The sequence below is a fragment of the Bidens hawaiensis genome, unplaced genomic scaffold (genome assembly GCF_021521415.1).
Source record: "Bidens hawaiensis isolate Kalapana, Puna unplaced genomic scaffold, B.hawaiensis_p1.1 tig00028992_1, whole genome shotgun sequence".
Classification (NCBI taxonomy): Eukaryota; Viridiplantae; Streptophyta; class Magnoliopsida; order Asterales; family Asteraceae; genus Bidens; species Bidens hawaiensis.
In genome coordinates this window covers 117,508-124,772 of record NW_027494763.1, presented here as the reverse complement: position 1 = coordinate 124,772, position 7,265 = coordinate 117,508, and positions in this window count along the sequence as shown.

Here is a 7,265-nt window from a genome sequence, read left to right as displayed (position 1 = left end):
TTTTTTACTGTAATGATGGATATCTACAATCATATACGAGAAATGAAAGATATAGATCTGCAATCTAAACTTATGGCTGATGCAATGCAAGATAAGTTTGACAAATATTGGGGAACTAATAACAAATGTTTTAATTATATCCTCTACTTTGCTGCTGTACTAGATCCTCGGTCAAAATTGGGTGTTTTGTCATTTGGCTTTGAATGTGTGTTTAAGGTTGAAAAAAGGAAGGAGACAAAAGAGGAACTTAACGATAGGGTTGGAAAAATAACTGTTGAACTCGAGATAGTTTTTAAGCACTACGAGCGAAATAGTGAAAGGCCAAGTTCAAGTCAAGTTTCACAAAAGGCATGTAACGTTGAAAGTTCTACACGTGGATCGAGTGGTTTTTTTAGTCGGTATAAATCGGCTGGTGGTTCTAGCTCGTATGAAACTAAAACCGAACTTCAGAAGTACCTTGACGATTTCGAGGAGCCTGATTACGAGGGATTTGATATTCTACAATGGTGGAAAGGTTCATCTTCAAAATACCATATAGTAGCGAAAATGGCGAAAGGTCCATTTACTAGTTTACTTAATTTACTAATAATTGTGCTTTGCCTATTAATTATTAAATTAACTTATTATCCGGTATCATATTTCTAGATATACTAGCTATCCCGGTTTCTAGTGTTGCTTCGGAGTCCGCTTTTAGTACGGGCGGAAGAGTTGTGGAACCATATAGAAGTTCTTTGGATCCTCCTCTTGTTGAGGCATTAATATGCACAGAGGATTGGATTGGTTCGTCAAGCAAGAAGATAAACGATACTGAAAGCTCGATAGACTTTGACGATATTGGAAAAGGTAAGTTGAATATACACTAGCAACAACCTTATGTAGTCCATTATATTGATGAAATTATTTTTAATAATATAATCTTTTTTTCTTTTGTAGAAATTTGTGAGAAATCGGAACCAAGAAACATGAATGCCGAGGTCGAATGATCAATGGATACGAATGGGTTGATTTCGATTGTCAAGTCAATTACTATTATTTGGTTGAAGTTAAAAAAATATTAATGTTTTTGGTATACATTGTCTTATAATTTGGGATTTTAGGTGAATTGGACTCTAATGTTTTTGTGATTTTGGAGATTGAAATCTATATGCAATATGTTTTTTAGGTTACTGATTATTTTGGAGATTTTTGGAGATTGAATTCTATATGATAATATCACATGAAATCATGAATTATGAAAAATGATCAGTAGTAGTATCATATGCACAATGAAAACATATAATAGTAACCATGGATTCAATCATCCAATGAATATGTAAACAAATAAAATAGCAACCACATCATATTATGCCTTTCAAACAAATAAAAAATAAACATTTTATTAGTATATTTTGCCAAAAACGATGGCTAAATTTGAAATATATCTCTAAATAAATGGGGGAATAAAAAAGCAAATATCATATTCCTAATGTTGTCACTATCAGAATATATCTCTAATTAGTAATATCCCTTTATAATTTATCGAATATATATAAAAAATATATGATAAATCAAATTCAAAAATTTCTAAAAAAATCTGAATAATATCCTTAATAATATATTTCTAAAAAAATAAAATGCATACACATAAGTAACCCTAAAAAATTTCGAACCCTGCCTCCTGCCTCAAGCATAAATTGCAATTTGCAAATATTATCACTCATTCTACAATCACACAGAGAATTAAGTATTTGCAGAGGTTACAAGGGTATGTTTGTATTACATTCTAAATAATTATTTCTTTTTAATTTAATCCATTGTTTTTCTTGTTGATGTTACACATAGATGGATCTAATGAATACAAGATCAAGGAAGGGATGCAAAAAGCAAGATGCAAGCATTGTTTTGCTGTGTTCATTGCAGATGTGAAGAAGAATGGAATAGGTTCATTGCTAAGACATCATAAAAGATGTCCACTACGCCCGGGTAATCCAGAGATCAATTAATCGGTTGTGCCGCTGCGGACGTTTTATAGAATTGTTTTCTTATTTCTTTATGTTCAATTTTCTTTAATTTTTAAGTTTCATTGATGAACTTCTTTCAGTAGTTTATTGATATCCAATTTATTTTCTCTGAGGCATTTCATCATGAACCAAAGTTCAGGAATACTATTTTAAAACATGCATAATTGGATTTAGATGATTCAATATAAATGTGTAACATTTTGGTTAACCATAATATTATTATTGTGGATGTTCATTAATTTATTACAGCCTACAACAATTTCAATTAACATTGACATCGTTACTGAATTAGATGTTCATTGAGGCATTTCGTCAAACAATTGGAGGGCGTACCGAAGTAAACAATAAATCAAGCCTATATAGAGCAATTAAGCACCAAAGTTGTGAAATCAAATTGTACTAATCAAGAATAAGGAAGAATCATGGACCAAATTTAACAAATACATCAAATTTTTGAAATAATGATGATAAACAGAACAAGAATAATTAAGTAATAAGGAAGAATCAAGTTTTTGAAGATAAATGAACAAAATTACCTAATAAAGACCCATATGTATGTATGAATCGTCTGTTAATTGAATGAGTTTGAAATTGAATTGGATGCAGATCTTCTTTTGCTTGATTTTTACCATAACCAATTGAAATGTTGCAGCTATAATTCGAGTTCGGTCCTGCTTGTGAAGCACCGAGAGACCAGATCTTCAAGAGACCGACACCAGATATCAATTTTGGTTCAGACTTCGGTCTTCATATTCATGTTATATCGGTTCTCGGGTCGGGTCGGTCCTCTTTCGGGTCGGGTCGGGTAATTTAATTTGCACAGCCCTACTCGGGAGGATCTGACATCTGTGGGACCTCGTATTCAGCAGCCAAGAAACGTTCTAGAGAGACGAAGATGGACAACGGATAAAGACCTCTCCGTACTTCCACATTGACAACTCAAAGAATCATATCCTTCGATGAGGAGGATAGATGTGACCTTGTGGATCCCAACCACGACGGCTTGGTAATCACTTTATGTATAGTTAACTGTTTTGTGTGCAGGATACTCGTAGATGGAGGAAGCTCTGTAAACATTATCCAGATGGATGCCTTGAAGAAAATGAATATCCTGGAAACGGAAATTATCCCGAAATCCTCAGTCCTTGTCGGATTCAGTGGCAAAACCAAGAACACCTTGGGAGAAATCAAACTTCCAATATATATTAAGGGAACTAACTCCCTATAAAAGTTTTGCGTTATTGACTCTTTATCTTGTTGTAATGTAATTTTAGGCAGGCCCTGGATCCACAGCATGAAGGCAGTACCCTCAACCTACCATCAGTGTGTGAAACTCCCAAGTCCTTGGGGAGTCATTAAAATTGAGAGTGATCAACAAGATGCCAAGGAATGTTATGCTTCATCAATGAAGTGGACTACAAAGCCTACTCAAGCATAGCAATTACAGAAACAACCAGGGAAGGTCCTGCAAGTAAGAGAGCAGGATATAAAGGAAGTATCTTTGGATCCTCATGATACTAAAGTCGAAGTATTGTTAGGATCAAGTATTCCTGAGGATATTGAGATGGAATTGATATCCTTTCTAAAGAAAAGAGCTTCTACCTTCGCCTGGAAACATGAAGATATGACAGGTATATCTAAATCTATAATCACTCATAAACTTGGTATAGACAAATCTTTTAGGCCTGTACATCAAAAGCGAAGGAAGTTTGCTCCTGAGAGAAACGCTATCATACAAGAAGAGGTGCAGAAGCTTCTCAAAACCAAGATGATAAGAGAAGTCCAATATCCTAGATGGTTGGCCAATCTAGTTGTTGTCCAGAAGAAAAATGGAAAATTGAAAGTGTGTGTGGACTTCACAGACCTGAATAAGGCCTGTCCAAGAGACCCATTCCCACTCCCGCACATTGACTCAATGGTGGATACGACTGCTGGCCACGAGCTGCTAACCTTTATGGATACAGCCTCAGGATTTCAACAAATTCAAATGGAGCCTTCAGATCAGGAAGATACAGCCTTCATGACTCCCACAGGTATATACTGTTATACTGCAATGTCTTTTGGACTAAAAAATGCAGGTGCAACATATCAGAGGATAGTTAACATGATGTTCAAAGACCAACTAGGGGACACAATGGAAGTCTACATAGATGACGTGGTGGTGAAGTCAAAAAAGGCCGAGGATCATCTCAAAGACTTGGCAACAGCATTTGATATCCTAGATGAATACAACATGAAGTTGAATCCAGCCAAGTGTCACTTTGGGGTCAAAGCCAGAAAATTCCTGGGATACATGGTCACCAAAAGAAGAATAGAAGCAAGCCTAGAGCAGATCAAGGCTATCCTGGATATCAAATCACCAAGGAATGTCAAAGATGTCCAAAGGTTGACCGGAAGAATAGCTACTCTCAATAGATTCATCTCAAGATCTTCAGAGAAGTGTAAAGACTTCTATGATATCCTGAGGAAGAATCAAAAGTTTGAATGGGGAGAGAAGCAAGAAAGGGCATTGGTATACCTGAATGAATACTTATCCTCAGCACCACTTCTAATGAAGCCAGTCGATGGTGAGCCTTTATCCCTATACTTAGCCGTTTCTGGGAATGCAATCAGTGCTGTCTTGGTCAAGGATCATGAAGGTCAACAGCATCCAATATATTATATAAGTAAAAGTCTACTAGATGCTGAATCCAGGTATTCTTATCTTGAAAAGTTAATTTTAGCACTTATAATGGCTTCCACTAAAATAAGACATTATTTTGAAACTCATGCTATACATGTAAAGACTAACTATCCTATTAAAGCTGTTTTAAGAAAACCCGAAATGTCAGGTAGGATGGCAAAATGGGCTGTGAAACTTAGTGCATATGATATCTTGTATGAGCCAAGGACAGCCATCAAATCTCAGGCTCTTGCCGACTTTGTGGCTGATTTTAGCCAGGATATACTCGAAGAAGTAGAAAAAGAAGTTCAACAATTGGAGGTCAAGGAAAATTGGACCTTGCATACGGATGGTGCCTCCAACATAAGAGGAACATGTCTAGGTATCCTGCTAAAATTACCACAGGAGGACATTATACCTCTTGTGAATTTCAGGCTACTAATAATGAGGCTGAATATGAAGCCTTAATAGCAGGTTTACAATTAGCTAAGGATATGTAGGTCAGGTATCTTCAAGTTTACGTTAATAATAATTGGGCAATACATCTTAATAATAATAATAACAATAACTACTGAAATAAATTTCATGAACATTGCCAGAGCAAAACTAATTAAAAGGTTTTAAAAAGATTAAATTAAAATTGTCATCCCAAACACCAAATTATGAAAGATGACCCTCCCTTCATCAAGCGAGCAAGATATGAGGAAGCCCAAAATCACAGTCCACGATCAAGATATAGAAAGCCTAGAATCAAAGCTCAATTTAGCCACAAAAATGATTTCCGGCTCTTTCTAGAGGTGAAAAAAAAAAACCGAATCCAGAACCGGACCCAAAAAAATACCCGGAATTGGTTTTTTTTATACCCGGGTTTTTAATACCCGAACCTGTACCCGACCCTACCCGTAGGGTATGGATAGAGTATGCATTTTAGTACCAAAACCCGTGCCCGGAACCGGACCCGATTTATACCCGTTAATACCCAAAAACCTGAACCGGTTCCATACATCGAACCGGGTTTTTTCAATACCTGAAACTGAGTTTTTCAAATACCTGATCTATACCTTAAATTACCCGAAAAATATCTGAAAAATACCCGAAAATACCCCTAAAATTTGTAACCCCTTAAAAAAATCTAATCTATACCCGAAAAAACCTAAAAAAAAACCCAAACATAGGGTTTTTCAATACCCGGAAATAGGGTATTCAAATACCCGGTTTTAGAATACCCAATTATATACCCGACTCGAACCCGATGCATAGGGTATGGTTTTTAGAGACAATACCCAGACCCAAACCCGAACCCGACCCGGGTATTACCAATACCCGATTTTTCAATACTCAGTCATACCCGAACTCGATTCCATACCCGAACCCGGGTATTTGAAAAACCCGGTTTGTGCACCTCTAGCCCATTCCCTCATCTAATTAGGCCCTTCAAGACCCACGAATCAATTATGAGTCAAGCTAGCATCAACTAAAGTTTTCCAATCGAGCCAGAAACTTTATACCGATTTGCCTCTTAAGTCTTCATGACTCGATAAGTAGGCTCGTCTTAATTTTTTTTTCTTTCTCTTTTTCTTGTTATGATATATTTGCCGTGCTTTTATAAAATCCTCAAATAACAGTTAACAACAATTTCAAATTCTACATTCTCTTCTGCTTTAGCTCACATGTTTCATAAAAATCTGCGTTGTTATTGCAAGTTCACTGTTCTTCAATGCATAGCCAGGATACGTGGAATCAAGAGTCACATCTGCAGCAATGCATGTGGGCAACCTCACGCTAGACGTGCTTGATACTTGGTTGATTGTGGACCATATTAAAACTGTGTGTTTTTTTTTTTAGGTTTATGCTTATAAACACTACATGAATCGGTGTTTTATTACTATGAATAATCATCGCGTTATTCGTTATTTATAGTAAAGCCTCTGAAAATAAACTTTTTATTCAACTAGCACCCTTGAACTTTAAAATTTTAGCAACTTATTATTTTAAATATATTCTTTTAGTTTTGGCATGCTAAAATAAAAATGGATTATTATAGTAAGGTTTTGGTTATTAAAATGAATGAAAAAAAGTGGCAATGGTGTGGAATTTAAATATTGGTAAGAATGTTTATGCGATTGGAGAGAAATATGTGTGTTTGATGCACTTATAAAAATCTGATGCGACACTTAAATGGACGTGTTTATAATGTATTTAACACCTTACACCAGTAATGGTCTAAGATCCAGATAAAAGCGTATTTGTTGAAGCCTACAAAGACTAAGAGCATTCTCATCCCACCTCCTATCGCTAAACTTAAAATTACACTAAAACTTACTACATTTTCTCTCGATATTCCAATTAAATAATACTTTTTATACCTTTTATCATTACCTTTTCTCTTTCCTTCACTCACAACCACTCTCAAAATATATTAAAAAATTATAGGGGATGAATAGTAACTTTTCAAATATACAGAAAAATCACTACTTTTTCTAAAATATAAAAACTCTTCACCCACAACATTCTAAATCACTCTCTAAATTATAAAAACAACCCTCACATTAAATGAGGGGTTGGATGAGAATGCTCTAACATGGAAGAAAAGCTAATTATTG